This window comes from Panthera tigris, chromosome F2, assembly GCF_018350195.1.
Source record: "Panthera tigris isolate Pti1 chromosome F2, P.tigris_Pti1_mat1.1, whole genome shotgun sequence".
Taxonomy (NCBI): Eukaryota; Metazoa; Chordata; class Mammalia; order Carnivora; family Felidae; genus Panthera; species Panthera tigris.
In genome coordinates this window covers 19418955-19433362 of record NC_056676.1, presented here as the reverse complement: position 1 = coordinate 19433362, position 14408 = coordinate 19418955, and the positions used below count along the sequence as shown (strand labels likewise).

Sequence of the window (14408 nt, the reverse complement as noted above, 5' to 3'; positions counted from 1 at the left end):
GAGTAAAAGCCAATTAATTTGATTTAGTAAAAAAATGAGGAGAGGTATAGAGATGTCTTTGACAACTTGGAAACTCTTTTGTCCATACTCTGCTCTTTAACTACATGAGATACTAGGATGTAGGAAACTCATTTTAGGAATCTAAAAAGCAATATGGAATTTAAATAGTGAAGTCATTATTAACAGTTAATAGATTTAATTACTTAATAAGTTTATATCAGACATACATTTCTAACCACATGATAATAATGTAATTGTGATGACAGCTTCAACAGTAAGTTCATATTCCACCATAAATTTTCATTGAAAATATAATCAAAAGGAAAATGACTTAGATCAAGGCAATCATCACTTCCCCAATAGTCTCTAGAGAAATAAAGAATAACTTTACAAACAAAATCTTGTGTCAATTTTAAACACAATTATAGAAATACTAAGGCTGGTCATATTAAAAAAAACCCACAGGATTGTACTTCTAAGCTTTCATCCCCCAGTTATGTACATTCCTATGGAGGCAATATCCTAGTTTCTTCCAGTCTAGGGATTGAACCTGTGACAAAGTCCATATTTTCCAAAGCCTCCAAATACCGCTGCTAATTTAGGACATAGCCTTCAAATGTGAACATTCCCTACTCTGAAACTTTAGCCATAGACTCTATAAATGATTCTCCCTTACTTTTTCTATTATTCCTATAACTCCCATCAGGTTATATGTCAAAACTGAAACACTGTCATAAAAAGTTCTCTTTCTCTTTTCTTTTCTTTTCTTCCTTTCTTCTTTCTCTTTCTTTCTTTCTTTCTTTCTTTCTTTCTTTCTTTCTTTTTTAGTGGATTCCAGGCTGGCAAATTTCTTCGTACTAATACAGTTTTTTTCTTAACTGGAGCAGGATCTACATTAAACATAGAATAACACACCCTGTCTTCTCTCCCATAAACACTGTCTTGCAATCTCCACTAACACAGAGTTGAACTGAATTTCAATGGACCTTGGCTAGTTAAAACCAAATAAAAGATAGTGAAAGGATCATTTAATGATGGGTATGACAAAACAATAGCCTGATATTTGAAAATGGATATAGTTTGTTTTACTGAATTAAGACAACTAAGTAAAGCAACATGTCGAGGAATCAGTAATGGATATTAAAATAAGTTGCATTCTTTATTGTTGAACATTATCCAAAGTATAGCCCCCATCTCTCATTTCCTTCCCTTCTTCACATCTTCCTTGATAGCTCCTCTGTCGTAATGAGTCAAAAAGAATGTAAATCTGAGGAGGAAAAAAAAATTCTTTCTCTGCTTAAGCTTTATTAAGACTTTATTTATAATCCTTGGTCTTCTCTAGTCTTTATTCAAGATTCTTCAGCAATTGATGTGCAGGTAATTTGCATGTAGCACTTCAGTAACATTGACAGATGCCAAGTAGTCCTTGGTACCCAATAAGAGGGGAAAAACCTCATTCATCTTATTAAGTCCCTGGATTTACGGTGTGTATTTACAGAAAACCCAAGGTAAGGACAATGTTCCTTGGACTTAGTTTCTGTGAAAATAGTCTACTGAGGAAACAATGACAACCTTAAACTTTGAAATAACTTTTACAGGTAGAAGTAAATCACTCACTTTTTCTTTATAACATTATATTCCTTGTAGGCTCAATGGTTTGCTTATTCTTAACAGTATGAAAAAATAGGTATGTTAGTGGAGATTTGCCTTTCACATACCTTTAAAAATTGTAGTATCTTTATTAAGGTATAATTTATGCAACATAAAATTCACCAATTGTAAGTATAAAAGTTGAAGATTCTTATTAAACTTATACAAATGTGCAGCCACCCCCATAATACAATTTTAGAACATTTCCACCACCCAAAAGTTTCTTTCACTCCCATTTGCTATCAATCTTGCTCCTATTACCAGCTTCAGGCAACTGCTGACCTCCTTTATGTCTCCATGAATCTACCTTTTCTAGAAATTTCATATAAACAAAAACATACACTGTGTTTTACTTTGTGTCTGGCTTCTTTCACTTAGCATGTTTTTGAGGTTCATCCATGTTGCTGTGTGTAAAAGTCGTCCATTCCTCTTTACTAGTAAATAAAATTCCATTGTATGAATATATCACACTTTATACATTCATTCACTAGTTGATAAACATCAAGATTGGTTTCAGATTGGGGTTACTGCAAATAATGCTGCTAGGAAAATCCATATACATAACTCAGGTAGATAACTAGAACAGGAATTGCTGAGTCATATGGTACGTACATGTTTAACTTTTCAGAAATTGCCAAAGTGTTTTCCAAAGTAGTTATACCATTTTGTATTCCCACTAGAAGGAATGTATTCTAGATTCTATGTTCCTAGATGTTCCTAGATTCTTTACATTATCACCAACAGTTGGTATTTTCAATGTTAAGGATTATAGCCACTCTACTGAGTGTAAAAAGTGGCATCTTAGTTTTAATTTGCATTTCCCTAGTGACTAATGATATTAAGCATTTTCTCAGATGGTTATTATTAGTCTTTCCTATATATTCTTTGGACTAAGAATATACTAATAGACATTAACATATTTTGATCAATTTTTAATTATCTTCTTATTGAATTGTAAAAGTTCCTCTGCGTATAGTCCTTTATCAGACATATGACTTACAAATATCTTAGCCAAGTGTATGTCTTATCTTTTCATTTTCCTAATCATGTCTTTTGAAAGATGAAGTTTTTCATTTAGATGCAATCTAATTTATCCATTTTTCTGTTTTATGAAATTTGCTTTGGGGGACATAACTGAGACATCTTTGGCAAATCTAAGGTTACCATATTTTCTCATTTTTAGTTTTATATTTTAGTTCTTATATTTAGATTTATAATACATTTGGAATTAATATTTGTATATGGTGTGAGGTATGCATCTAAATGATTTTTCCTTTTCTTTTTTTTTTTTTTTTTGCATATGAGTATTCAATTGTCTTAGCACTATTTCTTGAAAAAAACTATTCTTTTGCCATTGGATTGTCTTTGCACCCTTGCCAAAAAAAAAAATCAATAAATCTAAGGGCTTATTTCTGGCTTCTCTATTTCTACATACTTTTAATTAGAATTTTTCCAAAGCATTTGTAAAAGATAGAACAGACACAGAAACATAGTAAATTGATATTCAGTGCCTACTTACAGACAGTTCTCAAATTACCATTTTATCACTGTTCATACCATTTTTTTTCTCTTTGGATGCCACTTTTTTCTTTCTTATCTACCAACTTTATTTAATCCCATTTCTCCATCATTGGAAAACATGACAATGTATTAAGAAGTAGTGAACCGGAAAATAAGTTTTGGAAAAGGGAAAGGTACAAGCCAGAAAAGTCAAGAAACTTTAGACATCAAGAGCCCAGGTAGTCTGCCCCCCATGACAGAGGTCATTGCCACAGAGTTCTTGCCCTTATTAGCAAGTTCTCATAGCAAGGATCATTTTCATATGATCCATTTGCATATTCTTAAATGACAAATAATATCAACATGGGACCTGTGGCTTTTCTATCAACAGGAACACAAATAAGATTTTGGTTCTCAATTTATTACTTTTATACCCATATTCTTCATTGTTTCCTTACAGTATTGTTTCAAAGAGGTATTACCTTCATTGTGTTTCACCTGTGGCCATCGTAAAACACAGTATCCCATAAAATCCCAAGAAGATTTATTTTTTTAAAAATAAAAAAATAGGGGTGCCTGGGTGGGTCAGTCAGTTAAGCGCCTGACTTCAGCTCAGGTCATGATCTTGCAGTTTGTGAGTTCAAGCCCAGCGTCAGGCTCTGCACTGACAGTTCGGACCCTGGAGCCTGCATCGAGTTCTCTCTCTCTCTCTCTCTCTGCCCCTCCCTGCTCATGTTCTGTCTCTCTTGCTCTCAAAAATAAATAAAACATAAAAAAAAAACCCAAAACCAAAACCAAAAACAAGATTGACCCCTGGAACAAACAGCATTAGTCTTTCCTTGCTAAAACACCAGGGTTGCCTTTAAAATAAGTCAGTTTGCTCTTGTAACTTATGAACTAATATGCCTTATAAATATGCCTTGTTAACTGATTAATGAAATGCTTATAATTTCCAATTGTAAATTAAATTGAGGTAGAGAAATAGATAAACTAATCTATTTGAAATGTACTTCTTATTGCATTAAAAAAGGCCTTGATCTGGGCTTGGATATTAATAAAATTTCAGGGAATTTGGGGAGATTTTCTTCCCTAAGCATTGATTCATACTCTCAATTAGCCTTTATGACTTGTTCTCCCCCCTACCCTCAACATATTCACTCAAAACTGATTTTGTTTTACTCATTTTTTTTACAATGATGTAATCAGCAGGTGATCACTTCAGGAAGAAAACCAATGTCTTTATTCAGGCTCTTTTCATTTTTCTCAGGCTGTTAACAATGGCTAATTGTGATCATATAGGGCTTATCAAATCACTATGGATGTTAGTTGGATTTCATCAATGCTGCTCCTTGTTACACCTATTTTCTTTCTTTTTGTCTTTATTGTTCACATTTTAAAAACAATTTTCCTTAAGAATTTTAGTACCTACCCATCTTTATTATTTAATTCTCAATTTTAAGATCAAGTTTAGGTTTTTGCTTCTGGTAATTTAAAATTACTACATAAAAATACTTACCTTAGTCTGTGTTGTTGTTGCTTATGTTTTTATATTTACAACCTCATTTTGGAAGATTTAAAAATGTATCTTTGGAACTTATTTACTCCTGTGATTTTGTATTTTTCATGTAGGCTAAGCTGAACATTTACTTATATTAAAGTAGTGTCGGGAAATTGGCAGTGTTTGGTCAAATTATGGGTGCTCATAGTAAAGCAGCAGTTACAGAGAGCAAAGGAAGGCTGGAGAATACAAATGAACTCACTTAACCAAATCTTGACACTTTTCAAACAGATAAAATGCCCACAGCATTTACAGTATTTCCAGTTGCAAAAAAAAAAAAAAAAAAAAAGATCTTAATGAATTCCTGATGTCCTTTTTTTCTTATTTTTAGTCCACAAACCAGATGGAGCAGTTGAATTGAGGGTCATAAATAATTGTCCAGAGAATGAAGATGCATGAAGCTTGATATCAGGATATTCTGAAGTCAATAGGTTAGAGCCAAATAAGAAGCACAAAGGAGACATTGGCCAGAGCTAGAGTGTCTGAAAAATTGGTTCTATGAACCCTTACTTGAAAGCATGCTAAACTGGTCATGCCCTGCCCTTGGTACTGGAGCTAGGATGATGCAACTTACAAACAGAATCTTACAGAGGTCTTATTTTGCCACAATAGCTTCCAGAACATTCTATAGTACAGCACAAATGTTCCCGGATTCTCTGCGAAGCTTTATTTCCCCTTCAAAATTTACAACACCAAACAACATCTGGGTTATATTTCAGTCTGAGCAATGGGCAGAGGGGAACCCAGACCCCACTGAGAGTAAGGATAACTGTTTCTGGCTAGCCTGGGAAATCAAAGGGAGACTCTCGATTTTAAGTAGAACTCTTCAGGGTCCTTTGGAAAAGCAACATGAAGGACATTATCATATTTGTTTTATCCAGCATTGTATGTCCTGTGTCTAGCCTAGAGCCTATCCTATAGAATGTATGTAAGAGATGTTTTTGAACAAAAGATTGAGCAGACTGACTAGATTCCTTCTCCATTCAAAGCAACCTTCCTCCTTTGTACAACACATAGTATACTGAGTGCATAAAAATGGAAAACTTTGTGATGTGTTGGCGATAACGAGAAGAGGGTGGCATTCCTGTCATTACAGGGTTACCAAGGTGGGTGGAAGTTTGAGCTATGTTACCGTTCAAGTGATATCCAAATTCTTAAAATGAACTTAGAATCCTTCAAAACAATCTTACAGGTTCGACAGATCCCTCTGAAGCAGGGACAAATCCTAAATATAGCTGTATGGACGTACAAGATAATTGGGTCCCTCCTTCTTATTAGGAACGGTCTGAGTGGAAGTTAAGGACTGTCCAGCCAAAAAAAAAAAAAAAGTTTTGATACAGATGCAGTCTCACAGACATCCTGAGATTTACCCTAGATAGCTGGGAACCAGACAAGCATCCTCAATTTTCCTATGATTACTACACATTTTTCTTTGGCAAATCTTAGAATAATGTCACAATTGAGCAAAAGCAGCGCAGTGAGAATGCTGGTTTATGTTTCCAACACTTCAGACCTAATACTCACAAAGAACAAAGTCTGTATTCCACAAAGAAAAAGTGACTGTTCTATTAAACTGCATTGATATATAATATAGAGTAACTAGAAACAGAAACATTTAACGAGATTTTTATATTCCAAATCTACTTGGGACTGCAGATAATCCTCTTCAAGTTAGCTGTCAAATTAACTTTTTATATTTTATATAAGAAAGATCGTTAAGAGATAATTGGGATCTTGCCTAGAATCCATGGCTGATAAAAGTAGACTTGGACATGATATCTGGTGAAAATGGAAAATATTTAGAAATGCCAAGACTAAAAGGATGACTACATAATCAATTATTTTATTATAATGTGCAATAGCCTAATAGAAGGAAGTATTAGTAACTATTAACAAAGTTCTGTGTTAAATAAATATCACACTTTTTATTTCTAATATATTAATTCAGGTATTGTTTGTAGTTTGACAAATCACTATAATAAAATGGGATACAGATTATTATGTGATATTTTATTACAACTCAATAAAGACTATGGGGTTTAATTTCATTGCTGAGTTGACTTTGGGTGCCATTTTGATCACTCGTGACTATGGGGTTTGGAGTACATGAACAACTAAGGGGTCTATAAATCACCTACTGGGATTCCAAATGAAGCAACAGATGCAGAATAATTTAGGCACTAATGCTGTCCTGCCCACTTAAGCCCCCCATAGGTGATGTAGGCTGAAATTTAGGAAGCTCACATAAGATTAAGATATTTAAATATCAAGAAAGAAATGTAGCAGAATATATTGCTTGATCAGAGAGTAGATATCAAAGAATAAGAATTAGGCAAGACCACGTTGGATGTTGGTATTCCATCTAGCCCAAAAGTAGTTATAGAAGAAGGCTTTCTGAGAAGAAGTGTTCCATATACCTCGTCTATGACATCACAAAAATACCTGCCCTAGCTTCAAAGAGGGTGTGTTTTTAGCCTGCTCAGTAGAATGGAGTGTCTAGAGAGACTCTATTGTGTATGAGGTTGCCTATGTTCTTCCTTACTTGCCTATCTGCCCCATTGGCTTGGGGGCAACATTCTAAGGCACTACTTCCCTGGTTACAGCATCTCTTATCCAGCAGGTATAGCGCACATGAACCACCATTAGTTTTTGTTGTTGTTGTTGTTTTCCCATAAGAAAAGTTGAGGAGTTAGAGTCAGGTAGTCAGCTTATAAATTCAAACCAAATGCATTAACAAGTAGGAAAACTGTATTAATGTCAGGCAAATTTGCAATGCAGGTCAAGTAGTCAGTGTGAAAGTGTTGCATTATTTTCCAGGCACTTCATTGAAAGTATGGTGAGACAGTAAAGCATAGTGGGAAGGACATGAGACTTAGGATCAGACAGACTTGGATTCAAATTCTAGATCCACTGGTTACGTGACCTTGAATAAGTTACCTGGTCATTCTGAGCTTCCAGTTTTTTTTTTTTTATTTAGAAAAAAAATCAGAATACAAAATAAAAATTAAAATATAGTAAGATTTCATAGCATTTTTGTGAAGGTTGAATCAATAAGTATGTGTAAGTGGAATATCATAAGCCCTTATTTTTAAAGTGCAACTATTATTATATTTACTTTAATTTTTGTTGAAATTATCATTTTTCCAAGTTTATAGTCAGCCTTACATATTTTTGAAGTATGCCCTATTTTAAATGACAAAACGTCAGATAGTATTATGAAAAATACACATATATACATATATTTTTATACATTATATATATGCAAATATGAATAATATTTTATTATAGAAATATATGCTATTTTTGAAATGACATCAGAATAAGTGAAGCATTCTAGTGACACCATGAAAAAAAAAACTATTCCAAGCATGTTATTTGCAAAAACAACCAGTCATTTAAATTATCTATGATCTCTGATACTTTTGAAAGTTTTCAGTGGTAAATTGTAAGATCATTCTGAGTAGATACATGTAGTATCTGAAAGTGGAAACTCCATCCCAACAAGGTGTGTGCTTCTTGGAATAATATCCTTTGAAATTGTTTCATAGAATGAACTTTTAAAATTATTTTGAAAAAAAATAAGGTAAGGAAGCCTATTTAATTTATGGACATATTTTCATATATATTAAGCTTTTCTACCTACAGTGTACTTAAACAGTGAGTCCATAGTGGCATTGACAGAGACATTAATTAAACTCATTCTTACTTTTTTGATGCAATGAACTTCATGCAACATTGTGAATTTTCTGTTTTGTTTTAGCTTGCAAAAAGTTTACAATTAAATTTTATACGTAGTGCGATAGTTTTCTTTAGGTAATTTTTTCTATTAGTGGAAAGAAGATAAAATTAATTAAGCATTGTTCTTTATATATGAATTAAAGCTTATTATATTTCCAAGTTTAATATAAAGTGCTTCAAGTAATTTTTGAATAGCAAAGTGTGTGTATCAATAAATATGTGCATGCTATATCAGGCTATGTAAGTGAAGCAAAAGTTATTCACTGACCTATCAGTGGATACATACTGCATTTATTTCTTCTAGTAGTGGTGATACTATCCAGCTGGAACATCTAAAATGTTTAGCCCTCTTTCCTGACATAGTTGCCAAATAATTTGCCTGAGTTATAGGACAATTTGAGACCACACCACAAAAAGTAGGAATCATAAGGTCTATGAGTGATCAAACTTTGAACATAGAATCTGCTATTGACTGAGCTCAACAAATCAATGGAATGGGGCTCTGTGAAGTGTTTGACAACAATAAGGAGAGTGTTTGTATTTTGTGCTAGTGAATATAGGATTTGGATAAATCATTTTCTCCAAATAAAACAAAACTGGCCTGGATAACATAGTTCATAGACATTTACAAAGTTCTTATAAAATGTCTCAGCCTGGAGTTTGAAGAACTAGAAGAATTTTCACAGATTTTTTTTTAAGTTACAGAGTAGTTAAAACCTGATACTTCTAAGTCCTTAAGAAATCATATGAAAGAATTATGAGTAAAATCATTCAGTAGGCCATTTTATCCTTTGATGATTTAGATTTATTTTAGACATGAGAACATGATTGTCTATTAAATATATTATGGAGAATGCCATTGTCCTTCAAGAAAAACTGGAGCCTGAATTACTGCATTTATCCTTGATGCCCAGAGAACTACTATTCAGAACAGGATCCAAAAAGAGAAAATTAGAAGAGCTGAATATCTTTGTGGAAAAAACTAAGAGGCATAGTTATGTGCACAATAAAAGTGGGAGAAATTGCTATCAAGAACTCCAAATGAGGGTATATTTCTATGAAAGAACAACATCTCCTTGTACACAGCCAGGTTTCATCAGCAGCTGCCATTAGCTAACTTTACCTAGACATTTATATAATAGAAACCCACATCCAAGTGCTCATCTTTTCTCAGTTATTGGAAGGTAAAATCAAATGAGCAAACTACCGAATGTGCTAAGTTTCCACAGGAATAAAGCTTACATCATGCAAGCTTGTTGAAAGACAAAAAAACTCTCCAAGTTATGTCATTAGGAATTTAATTTATACACTGTAACATTCATCACTGGAAGCTCTTTTTCTAGTTTCATTTATGTTTTTCCACTCTGCCAAGCCCAACCCAAATACTTTTACACACACTATGTTTTCAAAGAAAAACAAATAGTGTAAGTAAAACAGACATACACTGTTGCCACTAACAGTTAAAATTTATAGTATTTGTAGACAGATCACAAACTGAAATCTTACGATATTTCCCCTCTTTGTATTCTAGGAAACATTTTTTAACACTATTTACAGAAATTACAATAATTGGAAATGCTACACATAGATCTTCATTTGTACTCATAGTCCATACGTATCTTTTTCTTTGTAATGCTTCACACACTTTCAGAAAGCAAGGCAAGCCATTCAATATCGCTAAATCTATTCTAATGCTCAAAATCGTATTGCAAGCCAAATTATGGAAAGAGCCTAAATGTCCATCAACTGATGAATGGATAAAGAAGACATGGTTCATATATACAATGGAATACTACTTGGCAATGAGAAAGAATGAAATCATGCTATTTGCAGCAATGTGGATGGAACTGGAAGGTATTATGCTGAGTGAAATAAGTCAGGCAGAGAAGGACAAATATATGTTTTCACTCATATGTGGATCTTGAGAAACTTAACAGAAGACCATGGGGGAAGGGAAGGGGAAAAATAGTTACAAACAGAGAGGGAGGGGGGCAAACCATAAAAGACTCGTAAATACAGAGAATAAACTGAGGGTTGATGATGGGGGAGGGGAAAATGGGTGATAGGCATTGAGGAGGGCACTTTTTGGGATGAGCACTGGGTGTTGTAGGTAAGCGATGAACCACAGGAATCTACCCCCAACACCAAGAGCACACTGTATACACTGTGTGTTAGCCAATTTGACAATAAACTATATTTTTAAGAAATTTATTGCGGAACATGAGAAAATCCTAGAGACTAGAACTGAGGGGTCATGTGCAATGCTGCTCTGAATCCTTCAGAATGTTCCACAACAAATGCCTCTAACACTACAGCAGAAGATATTTATGTGTTGTGTATAAGTCACCTTGCTCTCTATCTTGGAGGCTTTCTAATGAAAACACATTAACCCTAAAGACAATCAGTAAAGTAAGCTGTTTGAATTTTTAAGTTGTGAATTCACATCAGCCTAGCTAGGCTAAATGATGCCTTCCTTCACAGAGGCTATTAGTAAGCATAGAACTCTTATTAAATTCTAAAACTATTACTTTGAGAAAAGAATGACAACTTACACTACATCTACAAATTTGTTAATTTTTTTTCCTATTGTTGAACATGTCATTTGACTGGTAACTAATGTAGGTAACGTTTTATAAAAGAAATATTACTCCACTGCTTTCTCTCTTGTTTGCACTGATTTTTTCTTGATATGGTTTATGCTAGTAAAAGTAAAGTTTCTCTAATTTTCTTGATTTGTTAAGAAAATAGGCAAGAGAAATGGCTATAACTCTGGCTATTTTTTCTATTAGGGTTTATAAGAAAAAAGTTCTTTTTTATTTTATTTTACGCATTTAATTTTATTTTTTTTACTTAAATCCAAGTTAGTCGACATACAGTATAATAATGATTTCAGGAATAGAATTAATTATTCATCACTTACATATAACACCCAGTGCTCATCCCAACTGAAAAAAGTTATTTAATAAGTGAATAGAGGCAGGTATGATATGATAAGTAATGGACAACTTTCTTTTATTGACTGACTGATTTTATTTTTGACCAAAGACAAGTATTACACAGGAAATATTTTGGATTTGAAGACTGGGGAATGGTTTTGGATACCTTGTTACCAAAAGGGAAATGGCTGTTTATAAGTGATCCCATTTTATTCCCATTCAAGCAGTATCTTTAATGCAGAAATTAAATGTGTTTATGCTCTCTGTCTTTGAGGCACTTACGAATGACGGCAGCGTGGGTATCTCCTTTCAGAAGATAAAATATCAGAAGCACTTTCATGTAGCAGATCATTTTGGAACCAGGCAATTGTAAGTCACCTTCAGATTTCAATGGAAATAAATATCTGACTTTGAAATAGTCTTCTTTTTTCCTTGAGATAGAAGTAAATATAGAAGTACTTTACCTGTTGCCAATCAGCTGAAAGTATCTTAAGGTGGGTTTACTTCAAAAATCTTTTCATGAGCTAAGAGATTAGCTAAAAGGTTCTCTGGATAGTCTCCAGCTATTTGAAATAGCATAACCAGTTTTTAACACAACTTTGAAATAGTCCTTTTAAGACAAATTCTATACGCAAGCACATGCTTTTCCAGCTTGATTCTTGGATGTTGAAAACACAACTATCGTTAGAGATCTTTAAAAATTCCTGTGATTATGATGGTAGGAAGTTTTGTAGTCTACCGGACATCTCACTTCTTCCCACTCCTATTCTTCTCAAGCTCTTGAATAATGAGATGGCTAGATTGCATCAAATGATGTCAGATTTTATTCTTTTTCTCATAAGGCTATTTGTTCACTACTTTTCATCTTAATTTGCCTTATTGATAAGTTTATTATTAGGTTTCTGACATTCAGTGAACATTTGTCAAGCTGTAATTAAGCTCCCAGTAGTGTGGTCAGCATCCAGAACACAGAGCGTATTAGCTCCAAATGAGTATTTTCTGAGCATAAGATGTATCTGGGCTACCAACGTTTTTGTCTTCCAGTTCTGATCTCTGAATTCCTTATGGAACGTGTCAGCAGCAGCTAGCTAGCCCCTTTCACCGTTCCCTTACCATATGTTTTCTGTCTGGGGGGAAAATGTAGATTAAGTTCTCAAATTGATCCATTGGACACAGCACCATATGATTGTTGGCTGGCTGATTTTGCAGACCTGTGCTGCTTCTCTGTCAATTTCTACATTTTGGTCATTTCGATCTGCTACAGATTCGAAGGGTCAAATTTAGCCCCAGTTACTACAGTGGCACTTAACCCAGGTGCTCAGCATTTGTAACTTGGGGACACTGGAAGTCCATGTAGAGGATCAGGAAGTTTTATGAACTCAAATTCATGGAGGCAACAAACCATCATACTGTTAGCAATGGTCTGTTGTTGTCGTTGCTGTTATTATTATTATTGCCATCATTGTTGTTATTAATACACTGTTGCAGATCTTTTGAAATACACTTAAGAATTATTTGACCTCACATTACCTCTTGTTACTTAATATGTTAATCAAAAGCCCATAGATTACCATATCGCAAATGTGCTTTTTATGGTTCTGATAATTGCATTTCAGTGTAATTTGTTTTATTCTGTAGTCCTAGGTATTTTATATGGGGAATTTAGCAACTTTTTCTGAGAAGACACTTGTAGGTTTCACCAGCTGGCCAAAGCGTTCCCCGGCATAGAAGGGTAAAACCACCTGAGTTAGAAGGTCATTTAACAGAAAATATTGGAGACAGACTCATTAGAATTTCTCTTTGCTGTCAAGAAAAATAGTGTTGACAAATGTACATCAAAAGCCTACCAGCCCGATATTTTCTTCATGTACAGAAGACTGAAATTACAAAGTTATACCCACAAAATTCCAAACTTAAATGAAACATAAGTGACTAAAAGCCTGAAAACCAAGGAGATTGGAGTATAGTACCTCCCTTTATCTGTGGGGGATCCATTCTAAGACCCCTAGTGGATATCTGAAACCACAGGTAGTACTAAACCCTATATATATATACACACACACACACTATATACACTATATATATACACTATATACATATATATATACACACACACACTATATACACTATATATATACTATAGTGTAGTATATATATATATATTATATGTATATAGTGTATATAGTACTATATATAGTATATACATAGTGTATATAGTGTGTGTATATATATACATATACACTATGTTTTTGCTATACATACATACCTCTGATAAAATTTAACATAAATAATGCACAGTAAGAAGAGATTAAAACAATAGCTAATAATAAAATAGAACAATTATAACAATACACTATAATAAAAGTGACATGAATTTGGTCTCTGTCTCTCCCAAAATATCTTACTGTACTATCTTCACTGTTCCTGTGATGATGTGAGGTGACAACATGCCTACGTGAAGAGGTGAAGTGAGGTGAATGACCTAGGCATTATGATGCGGCGTTAGGCTGCTACTGACATGACAAAGTGTTGGAAAGAGGCTCATCAGCTTTCAGACCATGGTTGACCACAGGTACCAGAAACCACAGATAAGGGGGGAATGCTGTATTGAAGAAAGTTTGCTGAAATGATGAACTATGAGTTCTTTTCTGGAGAAAGACAGAAGTGGAGAAACGAGAAGGCTAAAGGATTTGGAAGAAATGAGGACTTTGTATTTATTGTTGAAAAAATGTTTATTTTGGGTGGTGCCTGGGAGGCTCGGTTGGTTGAGCATCCGACTTCTGCTCAGGTTATGCTCTCACGGGTTCGTGAGTTCAAGCTCTGTGTGGGGCTCTGTGCTGACAGTTCAGAGCCTGGAACTTGTTTCAGATTCTGTGTCTCCCTCTCTCTCTGCCCCTCCCTCTCTTTCTCTCTCTCAAATAAATAAATACTTTTTTAAATGTTTATTTATTTGAGAGAGAGAGAAAGAGCATGTGTGCATGAGTGGGGAAGGGGCAGAGAGAGAGGAGGGGACAGAGGATCCCAAG

The 14408-nt window shown here is 34.1% G+C and overlaps 1 long non-coding RNA gene across 2 annotated transcripts; it reads right to left on the bottom strand.

The window, feature by feature from the left end:
- Nucleotides 1–1163: 1163 nt before the first annotated feature.
- LOC122234932 lies at nt 1164–13934 on the bottom strand. 2 transcript variants are annotated; one of them, XR_006212929.1, is made up of 3 exons: nt 13788–13934; nt 11665–11813; nt 1164–1267 (listed from the first exon to the last, which is right to left on the bottom strand). It is a non-coding gene; the product is annotated as an uncharacterized LOC122234932 (long non-coding RNA). The 2 variants fall into 2 exon arrangements; XR_006212928.1 differs by having other exon boundaries at nt 13649–13803.
- Nucleotides 13935–14408: the final 474 nt, after the last annotated feature.